The sequence below is a fragment of the Lepisosteus platostomus genome, unplaced genomic scaffold (genome assembly GCF_059453375.1).
Source record: "Lepisosteus platostomus isolate fLepPlt1 unplaced genomic scaffold, fLepPlt1.hap1 Scaffold_136_H1, whole genome shotgun sequence".
Taxonomy (NCBI): Eukaryota; Metazoa; Chordata; class Actinopteri; order Semionotiformes; family Lepisosteidae; genus Lepisosteus; species Lepisosteus platostomus.
In genome coordinates, this window is record NW_028291517.1 from 68237 (window position 1) to 89505 (window position 21269).

Here is a 21269-nt window from a genome sequence, read left to right on the forward strand (position 1 = left end):
CTCGCTCGCTCGCTCGCTAGCTACCTACGTCTGTCTTTTCACCGCTGAGAGAAGGTGGTGCACCGCTCCCGGAGGCGCTGCAATACCGGGCCGATGCGTGGAGAGGACGGAGCAAGCTCCTGATCCAGCTCCCTGTTCCAAAAATCCGTTTAATATGTGGTCCCCCGATGGGGGACGTATCAGATATTAAACTGATAAGAACAGATACTACACTTGATCTTAGCCAAAAGGCCGAGAAGCGATGCCCACAAAGGCGCGGACCGACGCGCGGGCGTTCCGCTGGCGCACAGTGGCGCAGGCCGACTCCTCTGGAGCCCGGGACCCGCGCAGCTGCCGGCCTCCCTGCAGCCAGAGGCCTGCCGCGGGACTCTGCTCCCCCTCTCTCTTGCCTGCCCGCCTGCCTTCCTGCCAGTCCCGGGCGGGGGCCCTGCTCTTTGATCTTCTGTCAACGGCCCGACAACGACCGCAGCCGCAGGGGGCGCCAGCCGCCCGGCCTCCTTAGCTTAGGCCCCTCCCACCGGCAGCAGCTGCGCCCAACCGGCTGCAAGCCAAAGCCGAGCGCCAGCACCTGCGGGCAGAGGCAAGGGGCAGCTCTCTCTCGGGAGGGAGGGAGGGACGGGGACGCGCGCGCACACACGCCTGCCTGCCTGCCTGCCGAAAAAAAAGAAAGAAAAGGTGGATATACTAAGTTTTTTGGAGGGAAAACGCCCAGCTGTCGAAAGGGGCCCGCCTGCAGGGACGGGGACGGACACGCACGCAAGCAAGCAAGCAAGCAAGCAAGCAAGCAAGCAAGCAAGCAAGCAAGCCACGCCTGCCTCCCTGGGAAAAGGCTGAAAAACCTAAGTTTTTTGGAGGGAAAACGCACGGGAGCCGAAAAGGGGGCCGGCCTGCTTGCCCAGAGAGTCGAGACGCGGGAAAGCGCACAGAGGGAGCACGGGAACCGAGAGGGCGAGAGAGAGAGACAGAACACAGAGACACACAGATGGGGGACGAGGGACGAGACCCGAGAAGAAGGAGCTCCAGTCCACTTCGCTCGCTCGCTCGCTCGCTAGCTACCTACGTCTGTCTTTTCACCGCTGAGAGAAGGTGGTGCACCGCTCCCGGAGGCGCTGCAATACCGGGCCGATGCGTGGAGAGGACGGAGCAAGCTCCTGATCCAGCTCCCTGTTCCAAAAATCCGTTTAATATGTGGTCCCCCGATGGGGGACGTATCAGATATTAAACTGATAAGAACAGATACTACACTTGATCTTAGCCAAAAGGCCGAGAAGCGATGCCCACAAAGGCGCGGACCGACGCGCGGGCGTTCCGCTGGCGCACAGTGGCGCAGGCCGACTCCTCTGGAGCCCGGGACCCGCGCAGCTGCCGGCCTCCCTGCAGCCAGAGGCCTGCCGCGGGACTCTGCTCCCCCTCTCTCTTGCCTGCCCGCCTGCCTTCCTGCCAGTCCCGGGCGGGGGCCCTGCTCTTTGATCTTCTGTCAACGGCCCGACAACGACCGCAGCCGCAGGGGGCGCCAGCCGCCCGGCCTCCTTAGCTTAGGCCCCTCCCACCGGCAGCAGCTGCGCCCAACCGGCTGCAAGCCAAAGCCGAGCGCCAGCACCTGCGGGCAGAGGCAAGGGGCAGCTCTCTCTCGGGAGGGAGGGAGGGACGGGGACGCGCGCGCACACACGCCTGCCTGCCTGCCTGCCGAAAAAAAAGAAAGAAAAGGTGGATATACTAAGTTTTTTGGAGGGAAAACGCCCAGCTGTCGAAAGGGGCCCGCCTGCAGGGACGGGGACGGACACGCACGCAAGCAAGCAAGCAAGCAAGCAAGCAAGCAAGCAAGCAAGCAAGCAAGCCACGCCTGCCTCCCTGGGAAAAGGCTGAAAAACCTAAGTTTTTTGGAGGGAAAACGCACGGGAGCCGAAAAGGGGGCCGGCCTGCTTGCCCAGAGAGTCGAGCGCGGGAAAGCGCACAGAGGGAGCACGGGAACCGAGAGGGCGAGAGAGAGAGACAGAACACAGAGACACACAGATGGGGGACGAGGGACGAGACCCGAGAAGAAGGAGCTCCAGTCCACTTCGCTCGCTCGCTCGCTCGCTAGCTACCTACGTCTGTCTTTTCACCGCTGAGAGAAGGTGGTGCACCGCTCCCGGAGGCGCTGCAATACCGGGCCGATGCGTGGAGAGGACGGAGCAAGCTCCTGATCCAGCTCCCTGTTCCAAAAATCCGTTTAATATGTGGTCCCCCGATGGGGGACGTATCAGATATTAAACTGATAAGAACAGATACTACACTTGATCTTAGCCAAAAGGCCGAGAAGCGATGCCCACAAAGGCGCGGACCGACGCGCGGGCGTTCCGCTGGCGCACAGTGGCGCAGGCCGACTCCTCTGGAGCCCGGGACCCGCGCAGCTGCCGGCCTCCCTGCAGCCAGAGGCCTGCCGCGGGACTCTGCTCCCCCTCTCTCTTGCCTGCCCGCCTGCCTTCCTGCCAGTCCCGGGCGGGGGCCCTGCTCTTTGATCTTCTGTCAACGGCCCGACAACGACCGCAGCCGCAGGGGGCGCCAGCCGCCCGGCCTCCTTAGCTTAGGCCCCTCCCACCGGCAGCAGCTGCGCCCAACCGGCTGCAAGCCAAAGCCGAGCGCCAGCACCTGCGGGCAGAGGCAAGGGGCAGCTCTCTCTCGGGAGGGAGGGAGGGACGGGGACGCGCGCGCACACACGCCTGCCTGCCTGCCTGCCGAAAAAAAAGAAAGAAAAGGTGGATATACTAAGTTTTTTGGAGGGAAAACGCCCAGCTGTCGAAAGGGGCCCGCCTGCAGGGACGGGGACGGACACGCACGCAAGCAAGCAAGCAAGCAAGCAAGCAAGCAAGCAAGCAAGCAAGCAAGCCACGCCTGCCTCCCTGGGAAAAGGCTGAAAAACCTAAGTTTTTTGGAGGGAAAACGCACGGGAGCCGAAAAGGGGGCCGGCCTGCTTGCCCAGAGAGTCGAGACGCGGGAAAGCGCACAGAGGGAGCACGGGAACCGAGAGGGCGAGAGAGAGAGACAGAACACAGAGACACACAGATGGGGGACGAGGGACGAGACCCGAGAAGAAGGAGCTCCAGTCCACTTCGCTCGCTCGCTCGCTCGCTAGCTACCTACGTCTGTCTTTTCACCGCTGAGAGAAGGTGGTGCACCGCTCCCGGAGGCGCTGCAATACCGGGCCGATGCGTGGAGAGGACGGAGCAAGCTCCTGATCCAGCTCCCTGTTCCAAAAATCCGTTTAATATGTGGTCCCCCGATGGGGGACGTATCAGATATTAAACTGATAAGAACAGATACTACACTTGATCTTAGCCAAAAGGCCGAGAAGCGATGCCCACAAAGGCGCGGACCGACGCGCGGGCGTTCCGCTGGCGCACAGTGGCGCAGGCCGACTCCTCTGGAGCCCGGGACCCGCGCAGCTGCCGGCCTCCCTGCAGCCAGAGGCCTGCCGCGGGACTCTGCTCCCCCTCTCTCTTGCCTGCCCGCCTGCCTTCCTGCCAGTCCCGGGCGGGGGCCCTGCTCTTTGATCTTCTGTCAACGGCCCGACAACGACCGCAGCCGCAGGGGGCGCCAGCCGCCCGGCCTCCTTAGCTTAGGCCCCTCCCACCGGCAGCAGCTGCGCCCAACCGGCTGCAAGCCAAAGCCGAGCGCCAGCACCTGCGGGCAGAGGCAAGGGGCAGCTCTCTCTCGGGAGGGAGGGAGGGACGGGGACGCGCGCGCACACACGCCTGCCTGCCTGCCTGCCGAAAAAAAAGAAAGAAAAGGTGGATATACTAAGTTTTTTGGAGGGAAAACGCCCAGCTGTCGAAAGGGGCCCGCCTGCAGGGACGGGGACGGACACGCACGCAAGCAAGCAAGCAAGCAAGCAAGCAAGCAAGCAAGCAAGCAAGCAAGCCACGCCTGCCTCCCTGGGAAAAGGCTGAAAAACCTAAGTTTTTTGGAGGGAAAACGCACGGGAGCCGAAAAGGGGGCCGGCCTGCTTGCCCAGAGAGTCGAGACGCGGGAAAGCGCACAGAGGGAGCACGGGAACCGAGAGGGCGAGAGAGAGAGACAGAACACAGAGACACACAGATGGGGGACGAGGGACGAGACCCGAGAAGAAGGAGCTCCAGTCCACTTCGCTCGCTCGCTCGCTCGCTAGCTACCTACGTCTGTCTTTTCACCGCTGAGAGAAGGTGGTGCACCGCTCCCGGAGGCGCTGCAATACCGGGCCGATGCGTGGAGAGGACGGAGCAAGCTCCTGATCCAGCTCCCTGTTCCAAAAATCCGTTTAATATGTGGTCCCCCGATGGGGGACGTATCAGATATTAAACTGATAAGAACAGATACTACACTTGATCTTAGCCAAAAGGCCGAGAAGCGATGCCCACAAAGGCGCGGACCGACGCGCGGGCGTTCCGCTGGCGCACAGTGGCGCAGGCCGACTCCTCTGGAGCCCGGGACCCGCGCAGCTGCCGGCCTCCCTGCAGCCAGAGGCCTGCCGCGGGACTCTGCTCCCCCTCTCTCTTGCCTGCCCGCCTGCCTTCCTGCCAGTCCCGGGCGGGGGCCCTGCTCTTTGATCTTCTGTCAACGGCCCGACAACGACCGCAGCCGCAGGGGGCGCCAGCCGCCCGGCCTCCTTAGCTTAGGCCCCTCCCACCGGCAGCAGCTGCGCCCAACCGGCTGCAAGCCAAAGCCGAGCGCCAGCACCTGCGGGCAGAGGCAAGGGGCAGCTCTCTCTCGGGAGGGAGGGAGGGACGGGGACGCGCGCGCACACACGCCTGCCTGCCTGCCTGCCGAAAAAAAAGAAAGAAAAGGTGGATATACTAAGTTTTTTGGAGGGAAAACGCCCAGCTGTCGAAAGGGGCCCGCCTGCAGGGACGGGGACGGACACGCACGCAAGCAAGCAAGCAAGCAAGCAAGCAAGCAAGCAAGCAAGCAAGCAAGCCACGCCTGCCTCCCTGGGAAAAGGCTGAAAAACCTAAGTTTTTTGGAGGGAAAACGCACGGGAGCCGAAAAGGGGGCCGGCCTGCTTGCCCAGAGAGTCGAGACGCGGGAAAGCGCACAGAGGGAGCACGGGAACCGAGAGGGCGAGAGAGAGAGACAGAACACAGAGACACACAGATGGGGGACGAGGGACGAGACCCGAGAAGAAGGAGCTCCAGTCCACTTCGCTCGCTCGCTCGCTCGCTAGCTACCTACGTCTGTCTTTTCACCGCTGAGAGAAGGTGGTGCACCGCTCCCGGAGGCGCTGCAATACCGGGCCGATGCGTGGAGAGGACGGAGCAAGCTCCTGATCCAGCTCCCTGTTCCAAAAATCCGTTTAATATGTGGTCCCCCGATGGGGGACGTATCAGATATTAAACTGATAAGAACAGATACTACACTTGATCTTAGCCAAAAGGCCGAGAAGCGATGCCCACAAAGGCGCGGACCGACGCGCGGGCGTTCCGCTGGCGCACAGTGGCGCAGGCCGACTCCTCTGGAGCCCGGGACCCGCGCAGCTGCCGGCCTCCCTGCAGCCAGAGGCCTGCCGCGGGACTCTGCTCCCCCTCTCTCTTGCCTGCCCGCCTGCCTTCCTGCCAGTCCCGGGCGGGGGCCCTGCTCTTTGATCTTCTGTCAACGGCCCGACAACGACCGCAGCCGCAGGGGGCGCCAGCCGCCCGGCCTCCTTAGCTTAGGCCCCTCCCACCGGCAGCAGCTGCGCCCAACCGGCTGCAAGCCAAAGCCGAGCGCCAGCACCTGCGGGCAGAGGCAAGGGGCAGCTCTCTCTCGGGAGGGAGGGAGGGACGGGGACGCGCGCGCACACACGCCTGCCTGCCTGCCTGCCGAAAAAAAAGAAAGAAAAGGTGGATATACTAAGTTTTTTGGAGGGAAAACGCCCAGCTGTCGAAAGGGGCCCGCCTGCAGGGACGGGGACGGACACGCACGCAAGCAAGCAAGCAAGCAAGCAAGCAAGCAAGCAAGCAAGCAAGCAAGCCACGCCTGCCTCCCTGGGAAAAGGCTGAAAAACCTAAGTTTTTTGGAGGGAAAACGCACGGGAGCCGAAAAGGGGGCCGGCCTGCTTGCCCAGAGAGTCGAGACGCGGGAAAGCGCACAGAGGGAGCACGGGAACCGAGAGGGCGAGAGAGAGAGACAGAACACAGAGACACACAGATGGGGGACGAGGGACGAGACCCGAGAAGAAGGAGCTCCAGTCCACTTCGCTCGCTCGCTCGCTCGCTAGCTACCTACGTCTGTCTTTTCACCGCTGAGAGAAGGTGGTGCACCGCTCCCGGAGGCGCTGCAATACCGGGCCGATGCGTGGAGAGGACGGAGCAAGCTCCTGATCCAGCTCCCTGTTCCAAAAATCCGTTTAATATGTGGTCCCCCGATGGGGGACGTATCAGATATTAAACTGATAAGAACAGATACTACACTTGATCTTAGCCAAAAGGCCGAGAAGCGATGCCCACAAAGGCGCGGACCGACGCGCGGGCGTTCCGCTGGCGCACAGTGGCGCAGGCCGACTCCTCTGGAGCCCGGGACCCGCGCAGCTGCCGGCCTCCCTGCAGCCAGAGGCCTGCCGCGGGACTCTGCTCCCCCTCTCTCTTGCCTGCCCGCCTGCCTTCCTGCCAGTCCCGGGCGGGGGCCCTGCTCTTTGATCTTCTGTCAACGGCCCGACAACGACCGCAGCCGCAGGGGGCGCCAGCCGCCCGGCCTCCTTAGCTTAGGCCCCTCCCACCGGCAGCAGCTGCGCCCAACCGGCTGCAAGCCAAAGCCGAGCGCCAGCACCTGCGGGCAGAGGCAAGGGGCAGCTCTCTCTCGGGAGGGAGGGAGGGACGGGGACGCGCGCGCACACACGCCTGCCTGCCTGCCTGCCGAAAAAAAAGAAAGAAAAGGTGGATATACTAAGTTTTTTGGAGGGAAAACGCCCAGCTGTCGAAAGGGGCCCGCCTGCAGGGACGGGGACGGACACGCACGCAAGCAAGCAAGCAAGCAAGCAAGCAAGCAAGCAAGCAAGCAAGCAAGCCACGCCTGCCTCCCTGGGAAAAGGCTGAAAAACCTAAGTTTTTTGGAGGGAAAACGCACGGGAGCCGAAAAGGGGGCCGGCCTGCTTGCCCAGAGAGTCGAGACGCGGGAAAGCGCACAGAGGGAGCACGGGAACCGAGAGGGCGAGAGAGAGAGACAGAACACAGAGACACACAGATGGGGGACGAGGGACGAGACCCGAGAAGAAGGAGCTCCAGTCCACTTCGCTCGCTCGCTCGCTCGCTAGCTACCTACGTCTGTCTTTTCACCGCTGAGAGAAGGTGGTGCACCGCTCCCGGAGGCGCTGCAATACCGGGCCGATGCGTGGAGAGGACGGAGCAAGCTCCTGATCCAGCTCCCTGTTCCAAAAATCCGTTTAATATGTGGTCCCCCGATGGGGGACGTATCAGATATTAAACTGATAAGAACAGATACTACACTTGATCTTAGCCAAAAGGCCGAGAAGCGATGCCCACAAAGGCGCGGACCGACGCGCGGGCGTTCCGCTGGCGCACAGTGGCGCAGGCCGACTCCTCTGGAGCCCGGGACCCGCGCAGCTGCCGGCCTCCCTGCAGCCAGAGGCCTGCCGCGGGACTCTGCTCCCCCTCTCTCTTGCCTGCCCGCCTGCCTTCCTGCCAGTCCCGGGCGGGGGCCCTGCTCTTTGATCTTCTGTCAACGGCCCGACAACGACCGCAGCCGCAGGGGGCGCCAGCCGCCCGGCCTCCTTAGCTTAGGCCCCTCCCACCGGCAGCAGCTGCGCCCAACCGGCTGCAAGCCAAAGCCGAGCGCCAGCACCTGCGGGCAGAGGCAAGGGGCAGCTCTCTCTCGGGAGGGAGGGAGGGACGGGGACGCGCGCGCACACACGCCTGCCTGCCTGCCTGCCGAAAAAAAAGAAAGAAAAGGTGGATATACTAAGTTTTTTGGAGGGAAAACGCCCAGCTGTCGAAAGGGGCCCGCCTGCAGGGACGGGGACGGACACGCACGCAAGCAAGCAAGCAAGCAAGCAAGCAAGCAAGCAAGCAAGCAAGCAAGCCACGCCTGCCTCCCTGGGAAAAGGCTGAAAAACCTAAGTTTTTTGGAGGGAAAACGCACGGGAGCCGAAAAGGGGGCCGGCCTGCTTGCCCAGAGAGTCGAGACGCGGGAAAGCGCACAGAGGGAGCACGGGAACCGAGAGGGCGAGAGAGAGAGACAGAACACAGAGACACACAGATGGGGGGGACGAGGGACGAGACCCGAGAAGAAGGAGCTCCAGTCCACTTCGCTCGCTCGCTCGCTCGCTAGCTACCTACGTCTGTCTTTTCACCGCTGAGAGAAGGTGGTGCACCGCTCCCGGAGGCGCTGCAATACCGGGCCGATGCGTGGAGAGGACGGAGCAAGCTCCTGATCCAGCTCCCTGTTCCAAAAATCCGTTTAATATGTGGTCCCCCGATGGGGGACGTATCAGATATTAAACTGATAAGAACAGATACTACACTTGATCTTAGCCAAAAGGCCGAGAAGCGATGCCCACAAAGGCGCGGACCGACGCGCGGGCGTTCCGCTGGCGCACAGTGGCGCAGGCCGACTCCTCTGGAGCCCGGGACCCGCGCAGCTGCCGGCCTCCCTGCAGCCAGAGGCCTGCCGCGGGACTCTGCTCCCCCTCTCTCTTGCCTGCCCGCCTGCCTTCCTGCCAGTCCCGGGCGGGGGCCCTGCTCTTTGATCTTCTGTCAACGGCCCGACAACGACCGCAGCCGCAGGGGGCGCCAGCCGCCCGGCCTCCTTAGCTTAGGCCCCTCCCACCGGCAGCAGCTGCGCCCAACCGGCTGCAAGCCAAAGCCGAGCGCCAGCACCTGCGGGCAGAGGCAAGGGGCAGCTCTCTCTCGGGAGGGAGGGAGGGACGGGGACGCGCGCGCACACACGCCTGCCTGCCTGCCTGCCGAAAAAAAAGAAAGAAAAGGTGGATATACTAAGTTTTTTGGAGGGAAAACGCCCAGCTGTCGAAAGGGGCCCGCCTGCAGGGACGGGGACGGACACGCACGCAAGCAAGCAAGCAAGCAAGCAAGCAAGCAAGCAAGCAAGCAAGCAAGCCACGCCTGCCTCCCTGGGAAAAGGCTGAAAAACCTAAGTTTTTTGGAGGGAAAACGCACGGGAGCCGAAAAGGGGGCCGGCCTGCTTGCCCAGAGAGTCGAGACGCGGGAAAGCGCACAGAGGGAGCACGGGAACCGAGAGGGCGAGAGAGAGAGACAGAACACAGAGACACACAGATGGGGGACGAGGGACGAGACCCGAGAAGAAGGAGCTCCAGTCCACTTCGCTCGCTCGCTCGCTCGCTAGCTACCTACGTCTGTCTTTTCACCGCTGAGAGAAGGTGGTGCACCGCTCCCGGAGGCGCTGCAATACCGGGCCGATGCGTGGAGAGGACGGAGCAAGCTCCTGATCCAGCTCCCTGTTCCAAAAATCCGTTTAATATGTGGTCCCCCGATGGGGGACGTATCAGATATTAAACTGATAAGAACAGATACTACACTTGATCTTAGCCAAAAGGCCGAGAAGCGATGCCCACAAAGGCGCGGACCGACGCGCGGGCGTTCCGCTGGCGCACAGTGGCGCAGGCCGACTCCTCTGGAGCCCGGGACCCGCGCAGCTGCCGGCCTCCCTGCAGCCAGAGGCCTGCCGCGGGACTCTGCTCCCCCTCTCTCTTGCCTGCCCGCCTGCCTTCCTGCCAGTCCCGGGCGGGGGCCCTGCTCTTTGATCTTCTGTCAACGGCCCGACAACGACCGCAGCCGCAGGGGGCGCCAGCCGCCCGGCCTCCTTAGCTTAGGCCCCTCCCACCGGCAGCAGCTGCGCCCAACCGGCTGCAAGCCAAAGCCGAGCGCCAGCACCTGCGGGCAGAGGCAAGGGGCAGCTCTCTCTCGGGAGGGAGGGAGGGACGGGGACGCGCGCGCACACACGCCTGCCTGCCTGCCTGCCGAAAAAAAAGAAAGAAAAGGTGGATATACTAAGTTTTTTGGAGGGAAAACGCCCAGCTGTCGAAAGGGGCCCGCCTGCAGGGACGGGGACGGACACGCACGCAAGCAAGCAAGCAAGCAAGCAAGCAAGCAAGCAAGCAAGCAAGCAAGCCACGCCTGCCTCCCTGGGAAAAGGCTGAAAAACCTAAGTTTTTTGGAGGGAAAACGCACGGGAGCCGAAAAGGGGGCCGGCCTGCTTGCCCAGAGAGTCGAGACGCGGGAAAGCGCACAGAGGGAGCACGGGAACCGAGAGGGCGAGAGAGAGAGACAGAACACAGAGACACACAGATGGGGGACGAGGGACGAGACCCGAGAAGAAGGAGCTCCAGTCCACTTCGCTCGCTCGCTCGCTCGCTAGCTACCTACGTCTGTCTTTTCACCGCTGAGAGAAGGTGGTGCACCGCTCCCGGAGGCGCTGCAATACCGGGCCGATGCGTGGAGAGGACGGAGCAAGCTCCTGATCCAGCTCCCTGTTCCAAAAATCCGTTTAATATGTGGTCCCCCGATGGGGGACGTATCAGATATTAAACTGATAAGAACAGATACTACACTTGATCTTAGCCAAAAGGCCGAGAAGCGATGCCCACAAAGGCGCGGACCGACGCGCGGGCGTTCCGCTGGCGCACAGTGGCGCAGGCCGACTCCTCTGGAGCCCGGGACCCGCGCAGCTGCCGGCCTCCCTGCAGCCAGAGGCCTGCCGCGGGACTCTGCTCCCCCTCTCTCTTGCCTGCCCGCCTGCCTTCCTGCCAGTCCCGGGCGGGGGCCCTGCTCTTTGATCTTCTGTCAACGGCCCGACAACGACCGCAGCCGCAGGGGGCGCCAGCCGCCCGGCCTCCTTAGCTTAGGCCCCTCCCACCGGCAGCAGCTGCGCCCAACCGGCTGCAAGCCAAAGCCGAGCGCCAGCACCTGCGGGCAGAGGCAAGGGGCAGCTCTCTCTCGGGAGGGAGGGAGGGACGGGGACGCGCGCGCACACACGCCTGCCTGCCTGCCTGCCGAAAAAAAAGAAAGAAAAGGTGGATATACTAAGTTTTTTGGAGGGAAAACGCCCAGCTGTCGAAAGGGGCCCGCCTGCAGGGACGGGGACGGACACGCACGCAAGCAAGCAAGCAAGCAAGCAAGCAAGCAAGCAAGCAAGCAAGCAAGCCACGCCTGCCTCCCTGGGAAAAGGCTGAAAAACCTAAGTTTTTTGGAGGGAAAACGCACGGGAGCCGAAAAGGGGGCCGGCCTGCTTGCCCAGAGAGTCGAGACGCGGGAAAGCGCACAGAGGGAGCACGGGAACCGAGAGGGCGAGAGAGAGAGACAGAACACAGAGACACACAGATGGGGGACGAGGGACGAGACCCGAGAAGAAGGAGCTCCAGTCCACTTCGCTCGCTCGCTCGCTCGCTAGCTACCTACGTCTGTCTTTTCACCGCTGAGAGAAGGTGGTGCACCGCTCCCGGAGGCGCTGCAATACCGGGCCGATGCGTGGAGAGGACGGAGCAAGCTCCTGATCCAGCTCCCTGTTCCAAAAATCCGTTTAATATGTGGTCCCCCGATGGGGGACGTATCAGATATTAAACTGATAAGAACAGATACTACACTTGATCTTAGCCAAAAGGCCGAGAAGCGATGCCCACAAAGGCGCGGACCGACGCGCGGGCGTTCCGCTGGCGCACAGTGGCGCAGGCCGACTCCTCTGGAGCCCGGGACCCGCGCAGCTGCCGGCCTCCCTGCAGCCAGAGGCCTGCCGCGGGACTCTGCTCCCCCTCTCTCTTGCCTGCCCGCCTGCCTTCCTGCCAGTCCCGGGCGGGGGCCCTGCTCTTTGATCTTCTGTCAACGGCCCGACAACGACCGCAGCCGCAGGGGGCGCCAGCCGCCCGGCCTCCTTAGCTTAGGCCCCTCCCACCGGCAGCAGCTGCGCCCAACCGGCTGCAAGCCAAAGCCGAGCGCCAGCACCTGCGGGCAGAGGCAAGGGGCAGCTCTCTCTCGGGAGGGAGGGAGGGACGGGGACGCGCGCGCACACACGCCTGCCTGCCTGCCTGCCGAAAAAAAAGAAAGAAAAGGTGGATATACTAAGTTTTTTGGAGGGAAAACGCCCAGCTGTCGAAAGGGGCCCGCCTGCAGGGACGGGGACGGACACGCACGCAAGCAAGCAAGCAAGCAAGCAAGCAAGCAAGCAAGCAAGCAAGCAAGCCACGCCTGCCTCCCTGGGAAAAGGCTGAAAAACCTAAGTTTTTTGGAGGGAAAACGCACGGGAGCCGAAAAGGGGGCCGGCCTGCTTGCCCAGAGAGTCGAGACGCGGGAAAGCGCACAGAGGGAGCACGGGAACCGAGAGGGCGAGAGAGAGAGACAGAACACAGAGACACACAGATGGGGGACGAGGGACGAGACCCGAGAAGAAGGAGCTCCAGTCCACTTCGCTCGCTCGCTCGCTCGCTAGCTACCTACGTCTGTCTTTTCACCGCTGAGAGAAGGTGGTGCACCGCTCCCGGAGGCGCTGCAATACCGGGCCGATGCGTGGAGAGGACGGAGCAAGCTCCTGATCCAGCTCCCTGTTCCAAAAATCCGTTTAATATGTGGTCCCCCGATGGGGGACGTATCAGATATTAAACTGATAAGAACAGATACTACACTTGATCTTAGCCAAAAGGCCGAGAAGCGATGCCCACAAAGGCGCGGACCGACGCGCGGGCGTTCCGCTGGCGCACAGTGGCGCAGGCCGACTCCTCTGGAGCCCGGGACCCGCGCAGCTGCCGGCCTCCCTGCAGCCAGAGGCCTGCCGCGGGACTCTGCTCCCCCTCTCTCTTGCCTGCCCGCCTGCCTTCCTGCCAGTCCCGGGCGGGGGCCCTGCTCTTTGATCTTCTGTCAACGGCCCGACAACGACCGCAGCCGCAGGGGGCGCCAGCCGCCCGGCCTCCTTAGCTTAGGCCCCTCCCACCGGCAGCAGCTGCGCCCAACCGGCTGCAAGCCAAAGCCGAGCGCCAGCACCTGCGGGCAGAGGCAAGGGGCAGCTCTCTCTCGGGAGGGAGGGAGGGACGGGGACGCGCGCGCACACACGCCTGCCTGCCTGCCTGCCGAAAAAAAAGAAAGAAAAGGTGGATATACTAAGTTTTTTGGAGGGAAAACGCCCAGCTGTCGAAAGGGGCCCGCCTGCAGGGACGGGGACGGACACGCACGCAAGCAAGCAAGCAAGCAAGCAAGCAAGCAAGCAAGCAAGCAAGCAAGCCACGCCTGCCTCCCTGGGAAAAGGCTGAAAAACCTAAGTTTTTTGGAGGGAAAACGCACGGGAGCCGAAAAGGGGGCCGGCCTGCTTGCCCAGAGAGTCGAGACGCGGGAAAGCGCACAGAGGGAGCACGGGAACCGAGAGGGCGAGAGAGAGAGACAGAACACAGAGACACACAGATGGGGGACGAGGGACGAGACCCGAGAAGAAGGAGCTCCAGTCCACTTCGCTCGCTCGCTCGCTCGCTAGCTACCTACGTCTGTCTTTTCACCGCTGAGAGAAGGTGGTGCACCGCTCCCGGAGGCGCTGCAATACCGGGCCGATGCGTGGAGAGGACGGAGCAAGCTCCTGATCCAGCTCCCTGTTCCAAAAATCCGTTTAATATGTGGTCCCCCGATGGGGGACGTATCAGATATTAAACTGATAAGAACAGATACTACACTTGATCTTAGCCAAAAGGCCGAGAAGCGATGCCCACAAAGGCGCGGACCGACGCGCGGGCGTTCCGCTGGCGCACAGTGGCGCAGGCCGACTCCTCTGGAGCCCGGGACCCGCGCAGCTGCCGGCCTCCCTGCAGCCAGAGGCCTGCCGCGGGACTCTGCTCCCCCTCTCTCTTGCCTGCCCGCCTGCCTTCCTGCCAGTCCCGGGCGGGGGCCCTGCTCTTTGATCTTCTGTCAACGGCCCGACAACGACCGCAGCCGCAGGGGGCGCCAGCCGCCCGGCCTCCTTAGCTTAGGCCCCTCCCACCGGCAGCAGCTGCGCCCAACCGGCTGCAAGCCAAAGCCGAGCGCCAGCACCTGCGGGCAGAGGCAAGGGGCAGCTCTCTCTCGGGAGGGAGGGAGGGACGGGGACGCGCGCGCACACACGCCTGCCTGCCTGCCTGCCGAAAAAAAAGAAAGAAAAGGTGGATATACTAAGTTTTTTGGAGGGAAAACGCCCAGCTGTCGAAAGGGGCCCGCCTGCAGGGACGGGGACGGACACGCACGCAAGCAAGCAAGCAAGCAAGCAAGCAAGCAAGCAAGCAAGCAAGCAAGCCACGCCTGCCTCCCTGGGAAAAGGCTGAAAAACCTAAGTTTTTTGGAGGGAAAACGCACGGGAGCCGAAAAGGGGGCCGGCCTGCTTGCCCAGAGAGTCGAGACGCGGGAAAGCGCACAGAGGGAGCACGGGAACCGAGAGGGCGAGAGAGAGAGACAGAACACAGAGACACACAGATGGGGGACGAGGGACGAGACCCGAGAAGAAGGAGCTCCAGTCCACTTCGCTCGCTCGCTCGCTCGCTAGCTACCTACGTCTGTCTTTTCACCGCTGAGAGAAGGTGGTGCACCGCTCCCGGAGGCGCTGCAATACCGGGCCGATGCGTGGAGAGGACGGAGCAAGCTCCTGATCCAGCTCCCTGTTCCAAAAATCCGTTTAATATGTGGTCCCCCGATGGGGGACGTATCAGATATTAAACTGATAAGAACAGATACTACACTTGATCTTAGCCAAAAGGCCGAGAAGCGATGCCCACAAAGGCGCGGACCGACGCGCGGGCGTTCCGCTGGCGCACAGTGGCGCAGGCCGACTCCTCTGGAGCCCGGGACCCGCGCAGCTGCCGGCCTCCCTGCAGCCAGAGGCCTGCCGCGGGACTCTGCTCCCCCTCTCTCTTGCCTGCCCGCCTGCCTTCCTGCCAGTCCCGGGCGGGGGCCCTGCTCTTTGATCTTCTGTCAACGGCCCGACAACGACCGCAGCCGCAGGGGGCGCCAGCCGCCCGGCCTCCTTAGCTTAGGCCCCTCCCACCGGCAGCAGCTGCGCCCAACCGGCTGCAAGCCAAAGCCGAGCGCCAGCACCTGCGGGCAGAGGCAAGGGGCAGCTCTCTCTCGGGAGGGAGGGAGGGACGGGGACGCGCGCGCACACACGCCTGCCTGCCTGCCTGCCGAAAAAAAAGAAAGAAAAGGTGGATATACTAAGTTTTTTGGAGGGAAAACGCCCAGCTGTCGAAAGGGGCCCGCCTGCAGGGACGGGGACGGACACGCACGCAAGCAAGCAAGCAAGCAAGCAAGCAAGCAAGCAAGCAAGCAAGCAAGCCACGCCTGCCTCCCTGGGAAAAGGCTGAAAAACCTAAGTTTTTTGGAGGGAAAACGCACGGGAGCCGAAAAGGGGGCCGGCCTGCTTGCCCAGAGAGTCGAGACGCGGGAAAGCGCACAGAGGGAGCACGGGAACCGAGAGGGCGAGAGAGAGAGACAGAACACAGAGACACACAGATGGGGGACGAGGGACGAGACCCGAGAAGAAGGAGCTCCAGTCCACTTCGCTCGCTCGCTCGCTCGCTAGCTACCTACGTCTGTCTTTTCACCGCTGAGAGAAGGTGGTGCACCGCTCCCGGAGGCGCTGCAATACCGGGCCGATGCGTGGAGAGGACGGAGCAAGCTCCTGATCCAGCTCCCTGTTCCAAAAATCCGTTTAATATGTGGTCCCCCGATGGGGGACGTATCAGATATTAAACTGATAAGAACAGATACTACACTTGATCTTAGCCAAAAGGCCGAGAAGCGATGCCCACAAAGGCGCGGACCGACGCGCGGGCGTTCCGCTGGCGCACAGTGGCGCAGGCCGACTCCTCTGGAGCCCGGGACCCGCGCAGCTGCCGGCCTCCCTGCAGCCAGAGGCCTGCCGCGGGACTCTGCTCCCCCTCTCTCTTGCCTGCCCGCCTGCCTTCCTGCCAGTCCCGGGCGGGGGCCCTGCTCTTTGATCTTCTGTCAACGGCCCGACAACGACCGCAGCCGCAGGGGGCGCCAGCCGCCCGGCCTCCTTAGCTTAGGCCCCTCCCACCGGCAGCAGCTGCGCCCAACCGGCTGCAAGCCAAAGCCGAGCGCCAGCACCTGCGGGCAGAGGCAAGGGGCAGCTCTCTCTCGGGAGGGAGGGAGGGACGGGGACGCGCGCGCACACACGCCTGCCTGCCTGCCTGCCGAAAAAAAAGAAAGAAAAGGTGGATATACTAAGTTTTTTGGAGGGAAAACGCCCAGCTGTCGAAAGGGGCCCGCCTGCAGGGACGGGGACGGACACGCACGCAAGCAAGCAAGCAAGCAAGCAAGCAAGCAAGCAAGCAAGCAAGCAAGCCACGCCTGCCTCCCTGGGAAAAGGCTGAAAAACCTAAGTTTTTTGGAGGGAAAACGCACGGGAGCCGAAAAGGGGGCCGGCCTGCTTGCCCAGAGAGTCGAGACGCGGGAAAGCGCACAGAGGGAGCACGGGAACCGAGAGGGCGAGAGAGAGAGAGACAGAACACAGAGACACACAGATGGGGGACGAGGGACGAGACCCGAGAAGAAGGAGCTCCAGTCCACTTCGCTCGCTCGCTCGCTCGCTAGCTACCTACGTCTGTCTTTTCACCGCTGAGAGAAGGTGGTGCACCGCTCCCGGAGGCGCTGCAATACCGGGCCGATGCGTGGAGAGGACGGAGCAAGCTCCTGATCCAGCTCCCTGTTCCAAAAATCCGTTTAATATGTGGTCCCCCGATGGGGGACGTATCAGATATTAAACTGATAAGAACAGATACTACACTTGATCTTAGCCAAAAGGCCGAGAAGCGATGCCCACAAAGGCGCGGACCGACGCGCGGGCGTTCCGCTGGCGCACAGTGGCGCAGGCCGACTCCTCTGGAGCCCGGGACCCGCGCAGCTGCCGGCCTCCCTGCAGCCAGAGGCCTGCCGCGGGACTCTGCTCCCCCTCTCTCTTGCCTGCCCGCCTGCCTTCCTGCCAGTCCCGGGCGGGGGCCCTGCTCTTTGATCTTCTGTCAACGGCCCGACAACGACCGCAGCCGCAGGGGGCGCCAGCCGCCCGGCCTCCTTAGCTTAGGCCCCTCCCACCGGCAGCAGCTGCGCCCAACCGGCTGCAAGCCAAAGCCGAGCGCCAGCACCTGCGGGCAGAGGCAAGGGGCAGCTCTCTCTCGGGAGGGAGGGAGGGACGGGGACGCGCGCGCACACACGCCTGCCTGCCTGCCTGCCGAAAAAAAAGAAAGAAAAGGTGGATATACTAAGTTTTTTGGAGGGAAAACGCCCAGCTGTCGAAAGGGGCCCGCCTGCAGGGACGGGGACGGACACGCACGCAAGCAAGCAAGCAAGCAAGCAAGCAAGCAAGCAAGCAAGCAAGCAAGCCACGCCTGCCTCCCTGGGAAAAGGCTGAAAAACCTAAGTTTTTTGGAGGGAAAACGCACGGGAGCCGAAAAGGGGGCCGGCCTGCTTGCCCAGAGAGTCGAGACGCGGGAAAGCGCACAGAGGGAGCACGGGAACCGAGAGGGCGAGAGAGAGAGACAGAACACAGAGACACACAGATGGGGGACGAGGGACGAGACCCGAGAAGAAGGAGCTCCAGTCCACTTCGCTCGCTCGCTCGCTCGCTAGCTACCTACGTCTGTCTTTTCACCGCTGAGAGAAGGTGGTGCACCGCTCCCGGAGGCGCTGCAATACCGGGCCGATGCGTGGAGAGGACGGAGCAAGCTCCTGATCCAGCTCCCTGTTCCAAAAATCCGTTTAATATGTGGTCCCCCGATGGGGGACGTATCAGATATTAAACTGATAAGAACAGATACTACACTTGATCTTAGCCAAAAGGCCGAGAAGCGATGCCCACAAAGGCGCGGACCGACGCGCGGGCGTTCCGCTGGCGCACAGTGGCGCAGGCCGACTCCTCTGGAGCCCGGGACCCGCGCAGCTGCCGGCCTCCCTGCAGCCAGAGGCCTGCCGCGGGACTCTGCTCCCCCTCTCTCTTGCCTGCCCGCCTGCCTTCCTGCCAGTCCCGGGCGGGGGCCCTGCTCTTTGATCTTCTGTCAACGGCCCGACAACGACCGCAGCCGCAGGGGGCGCCAGCCGCCCGGCCTCCTTAGCTTAGGCCCCTCCCACCGGCAGCAGCTGCGCCCAACCGGCTGCAAGCCAAAGCCGAGCGCCAGCACCTGCGGGCAGAGGCAAGGGGCAGCTCTCTCTCGGGAGGGAGGGAGGGACGGGGACGCGCGCGCACACACGCCTGCCTGCCTGCCTGCCGAAAAAAAAGAAAGAAAAGGTGGATATACTAAGTTTTTTGGAGGGAAAACGCCCAGCTGTCGAAAGGGGCCCGCCTGCAGGGACGGGGACGGACACGCACGCAAGCAAGCAAGCAAGCAAGCAAGCAAGCAAGCAAGCAAGCAAGCGCCACGCCTGCCTCCCTGGGAAAAGGCTGAAAAACCTAAGTTTTTTGGAGGGAAAACGCACGGGAGCCGAAAAGGGGGCCGGCCTGCTTGCCCAGAGAGTCGAGACGCGGGAAAGCGCACAGAGGGAGCACGGGAACCGAGAGGGCGAGAGAGAGAGACAGAACACAGAGACACACAGATGGGGGACGAGGGACGAGACCCGAGAAGAAGGAGCTCCAGTCCACTTCGCTCGCTCGCTCGCTCGCTAGCTACCTACGTCTGTCTTTTCACCGCTGAGAGAAGGTGGTGCACCGCTCCCGGAGGCGCTGCAATACCGGGCCGATGCGTGGAGAGGACGGAGCAAGCTCCTGATCCAGCTCCCTGTTCCAAAAATCCGTTTAATATGTGGTCCCCCGATGGGGGACGTATCAGATATTAAACTGATAAGAACAGATACTACACTTGATCTTAGCCAAAAGGCCGAGAAGCGATGCCCACAAAGGCGCGGACCGACGCGCGGGCGTTCCGCTGGCGCACAGTGGCGCAGGCCGACTCCTCTGGAGCCCGGGACCCGCGCAGCTGCCGGCCTCCCTGCAGCCAGAGGCCTGCCGCGGGACTCTGCTCCCCCTCTCTCTTGCCTGCCCGCCTGCCTTCCTGCCAGTCCCGGGCGGGGGCCCTGCTCTTTGATCTTCTGTCAACGGCCCGACAACGACCGCAGCCGCAGGGGGCGCCAGCCGCCCGGCCTCCTTAGCTTAGGCCCCTCCCACCGGCAGCAGCTGCGCCCAACCGGCTGCAAGCCAAAGCCGAGCGCCAGCACCTGCGGGCAGAGGCAAGGGGCAGCTCTCTCTCGGGAGGGAGGGAGGGACGGGGACGCGCGCGCACACACGCCTGCCTGCCTGCCTGCCGAAAAAAAAGAAAGAAAAGGTGGATATACTAAGTTTTTTGGAGGGAAAACGCCCAGCTGTCGAAAGGGGCCCGCCTGCAGGGACGGGGACGGACACGCACGCAAGCAAGCAAGCAAGCAAGCAAGCAAGCAAGCAAGCAAGCAAGCAAGCCACGCCTGCCTCCCTGGGAAAAGGCTGAAAAACCTAAGTTTTTTGGAGGGAAAACGCACGGGAGCCGAAAAGGGGGCCGGCCTGCTTGCCCAGAGAGTCGAGACGCGGGAAAGCGCACAGAGGGAGCACGGGAACCGAGAGGGCGAGAGAGAGAGACAGAACACAGAGACACACAGATGGGGGACGAGGGACGAGACCCGAGAAGAAGGAGCTCCAGTCCACTTCGCTCGCTCGCTCGCTCGCTAGCTACCTACGTCTGTCTTTTCACCGCTGAGAGAAGGTGGTGCACCGCTCCCGGAGGCGCTGCAATACCGGGCCGATGCGTGGAGAGGACGGAGCAAGCTCCTGATCCAGCTCCCTGTTCCAAAAATCCGTTTAATATGTGGTCCCCCGATGGGGGACGTATCAGATATTAAACTGATAAGAACAGATACTACACTTGATCTTAGCCAAAAGGCCGAGAAGCGATGCCCACAAAGGCGCGGACCGACGCGCGGGCGTTCCGCTGGCGCACAGTGGCGCAGGCCGACTCCTCTGGAGCCCGGGACCCGCGCAGCTGCCGGCCTCCCTGCAGCCAGAGGCCTGCCGCGGGACTCTGCTCCCCCTCTCTCTTGCCTGCCCGCCTGCCTTCCTGCCAGTCCCGGGCGGGGGCCCTGCTCTTTGATCTTCTGTCAACGGCCCGACAACGACCGCAGCCGCAGGGGGCGCCAGCCGCCCGGCCTCCTTAGCTTAGGCCCCTCCCACCGGCAGCAGCTGCGCCCAACCGGCTGCAAGCCAAAGCCGAGCGCCAGCACCTGCGGGCAGAGGCAAGGGGCAGCTCTCTCTCGGGAGGGAGGGAGGGACGGGGACGCGCGCGCACACACGCCTGCCTGCCTGCCTGCCGAAAAAAAAGAAAGAAAAGGTGGATATACTAAGTTTTTTGGAGGGAAAACGCCCAGCTGTCGAAAGGGGCCCGCCTGCAGGGACGGGGACGGACACGCACGCAAGCAAGCAAGCAAGCAAGCAAGCAAGCAAGCAAGCAAGCAAGCAAGCCACGCCTGCCTCCCTGGGAAAAGGCTGAAAAACCTAAGTTTTTTGGAGGGAAAACGCACGGGAGCCGAAAAGGGGGCCGGCCTGCTTGCCCAGAGAGTCGAGACGCGGGAAAGCGCACAGAGGGAGCACGGGAACCGAGAGGGCGAGAGAGAGAGACAGAACACAGAGACACACAGATGGGGGACGAGGGACGAGACCCGAGAAGAAGGAGCTCCAGTCCACTTCGCTCGCTCGCTCGCTCGCTAGCTACCTACGTCTGTCTTTTCACCGCTGAGAGAAGGTGGTGCACCGCTCCCGGAGGCGCTGCAATACCGGGCCGATGCGTGGAGAGGACGGAGCAAGCTCCTGATCCAGCTCCCTGTTCCAAAAATCCGTTTAATATGTGGTCCCCCGATGGGGGACGTATCAGATATTAAACTGATAAGAACAGATACTACACTTGATCTTAGCCAAAAGGCCGAGAAGCGATGCCCACAAAGGCGCGGACCGACGCGCGGGCGTTCCGCTGGCGCACAGTGGCGCAGGCCGACTCCTCTGGAGCCCGGGACCCGCGCAGCTGCCGGCCTCCCTGCAGCCAGAGGCCTGCCGCGGGACTCTGCTCCCCCTCTCTCTTGCCTGCCCGCCTGCCTTCCTGCCAGTCCCGGGCGGGGGCCCTGCTCTTTGATCTTCTGTCAACGGCCCGACAACGACCGCAGCCGCAGGGGGCGCCAGCCGCCCGGCCTCCTTAGCTTAGGCCCCTCCCACCGGCAGCAGCTGCGCCCAACCGGCTGCAAGCCAAAGCCGAGCGCCAGCACCTGCGGGCAGAGGCAAGGGGCAGCTCTCTCTCGGGAGGGAGGGAGGGACGGGGACGCGCG

General features: G+C 63.1%; 21 non-coding genes across 21 annotated transcripts; all 21 read right to left on the minus strand.

The window, feature by feature from the left end:
• Nucleotides 1–52: 52 nt before the first annotated feature.
• LOC148637086 (U2 spliceosomal RNA) lies at nucleotides 53–243 on the minus strand. Its single transcript, XR_015931670.1, has one exon. It is a non-coding gene; the product is annotated as a U2 spliceosomal RNA (small nuclear RNA).
• An 841-nt stretch (nucleotides 244–1084) lies between these two features.
• LOC148637087 (U2 spliceosomal RNA) lies at nucleotides 1085–1275 on the minus strand. The gene has a single exon (XR_015931671.1). It is a non-coding gene; the product is annotated as a U2 spliceosomal RNA (small nuclear RNA).
• An 840-nt stretch (nucleotides 1276–2115) lies between these two features.
• LOC148637088 (U2 spliceosomal RNA) lies at nucleotides 2116–2306 on the minus strand. Its single transcript, XR_015931672.1, has one exon. It is a non-coding gene; the product is annotated as a U2 spliceosomal RNA (small nuclear RNA).
• Nucleotides 2307–3147: 841 nt separating this feature from the next.
• LOC148637089 (U2 spliceosomal RNA) lies at nucleotides 3148–3338 on the minus strand. Its single transcript, XR_015931673.1, has one exon. It is a non-coding gene; the product is annotated as a U2 spliceosomal RNA (small nuclear RNA).
• An 841-nt stretch (nucleotides 3339–4179) lies between these two features.
• Nucleotides 4180–4370, minus strand: LOC148637090 (U2 spliceosomal RNA). Its single transcript, XR_015931674.1, has one exon. It is a non-coding gene; the product is annotated as a U2 spliceosomal RNA (small nuclear RNA).
• Nucleotides 4371–5211: 841 nt separating this feature from the next.
• LOC148637091 (U2 spliceosomal RNA) lies at nucleotides 5212–5402 on the minus strand. Its single transcript, XR_015931675.1, has one exon. It is a non-coding gene; the product is annotated as a U2 spliceosomal RNA (small nuclear RNA).
• Nucleotides 5403–6243: 841 nt separating this feature from the next.
• LOC148637092 (U2 spliceosomal RNA) lies at nucleotides 6244–6434 on the minus strand. Its single transcript, XR_015931676.1, has one exon. It is a non-coding gene; the product is annotated as a U2 spliceosomal RNA (small nuclear RNA).
• An 841-nt stretch (nucleotides 6435–7275) lies between these two features.
• LOC148637093 (U2 spliceosomal RNA) lies at nucleotides 7276–7466 on the minus strand. The gene has a single exon (XR_015931677.1). It is a non-coding gene; the product is annotated as a U2 spliceosomal RNA (small nuclear RNA).
• Nucleotides 7467–8309: 843 nt separating this feature from the next.
• On the minus strand, nucleotides 8310–8500 carry LOC148637094 (U2 spliceosomal RNA). The gene has a single exon (XR_015931678.1). It is a non-coding gene; the product is annotated as a U2 spliceosomal RNA (small nuclear RNA).
• Nucleotides 8501–9341: 841 nt separating this feature from the next.
• On the minus strand, nucleotides 9342–9532 carry LOC148637095 (U2 spliceosomal RNA). Its single transcript, XR_015931679.1, has one exon. It is a non-coding gene; the product is annotated as a U2 spliceosomal RNA (small nuclear RNA).
• An 841-nt stretch (nucleotides 9533–10373) lies between these two features.
• LOC148637096 (U2 spliceosomal RNA) lies at nucleotides 10374–10564 on the minus strand. The gene has a single exon (XR_015931681.1). It is a non-coding gene; the product is annotated as a U2 spliceosomal RNA (small nuclear RNA).
• Nucleotides 10565–11405: 841 nt separating this feature from the next.
• On the minus strand, nucleotides 11406–11596 carry LOC148637097 (U2 spliceosomal RNA). Its single transcript, XR_015931682.1, has one exon. It is a non-coding gene; the product is annotated as a U2 spliceosomal RNA (small nuclear RNA).
• An 841-nt stretch (nucleotides 11597–12437) lies between these two features.
• Nucleotides 12438–12628, minus strand: LOC148637098 (U2 spliceosomal RNA). The gene has a single exon (XR_015931683.1). It is a non-coding gene; the product is annotated as a U2 spliceosomal RNA (small nuclear RNA).
• An 841-nt stretch (nucleotides 12629–13469) lies between these two features.
• On the minus strand, nucleotides 13470–13660 carry LOC148637099 (U2 spliceosomal RNA). The gene has a single exon (XR_015931684.1). It is a non-coding gene; the product is annotated as a U2 spliceosomal RNA (small nuclear RNA).
• Nucleotides 13661–14501: 841 nt separating this feature from the next.
• Nucleotides 14502–14692, minus strand: LOC148637100 (U2 spliceosomal RNA). Its single transcript, XR_015931685.1, has one exon. It is a non-coding gene; the product is annotated as a U2 spliceosomal RNA (small nuclear RNA).
• An 841-nt stretch (nucleotides 14693–15533) lies between these two features.
• Nucleotides 15534–15724, minus strand: LOC148637101 (U2 spliceosomal RNA). Its single transcript, XR_015931686.1, has one exon. It is a non-coding gene; the product is annotated as a U2 spliceosomal RNA (small nuclear RNA).
• An 843-nt stretch (nucleotides 15725–16567) lies between these two features.
• On the minus strand, nucleotides 16568–16758 carry LOC148637102 (U2 spliceosomal RNA). Its single transcript, XR_015931687.1, has one exon. It is a non-coding gene; the product is annotated as a U2 spliceosomal RNA (small nuclear RNA).
• Nucleotides 16759–17599: 841 nt separating this feature from the next.
• On the minus strand, nucleotides 17600–17790 carry LOC148637103 (U2 spliceosomal RNA). Its single transcript, XR_015931688.1, has one exon. It is a non-coding gene; the product is annotated as a U2 spliceosomal RNA (small nuclear RNA).
• An 839-nt stretch (nucleotides 17791–18629) lies between these two features.
• Nucleotides 18630–18820, minus strand: LOC148637104 (U2 spliceosomal RNA). Its single transcript, XR_015931689.1, has one exon. It is a non-coding gene; the product is annotated as a U2 spliceosomal RNA (small nuclear RNA).
• An 841-nt stretch (nucleotides 18821–19661) lies between these two features.
• Nucleotides 19662–19852, minus strand: LOC148637105 (U2 spliceosomal RNA). Its single transcript, XR_015931690.1, has one exon. It is a non-coding gene; the product is annotated as a U2 spliceosomal RNA (small nuclear RNA).
• Nucleotides 19853–20693: 841 nt separating this feature from the next.
• On the minus strand, nucleotides 20694–20884 carry LOC148637106 (U2 spliceosomal RNA). Its single transcript, XR_015931692.1, has one exon. It is a non-coding gene; the product is annotated as a U2 spliceosomal RNA (small nuclear RNA).
• Between the last annotated feature and the right edge of the window lie 385 nt (nucleotides 20885–21269).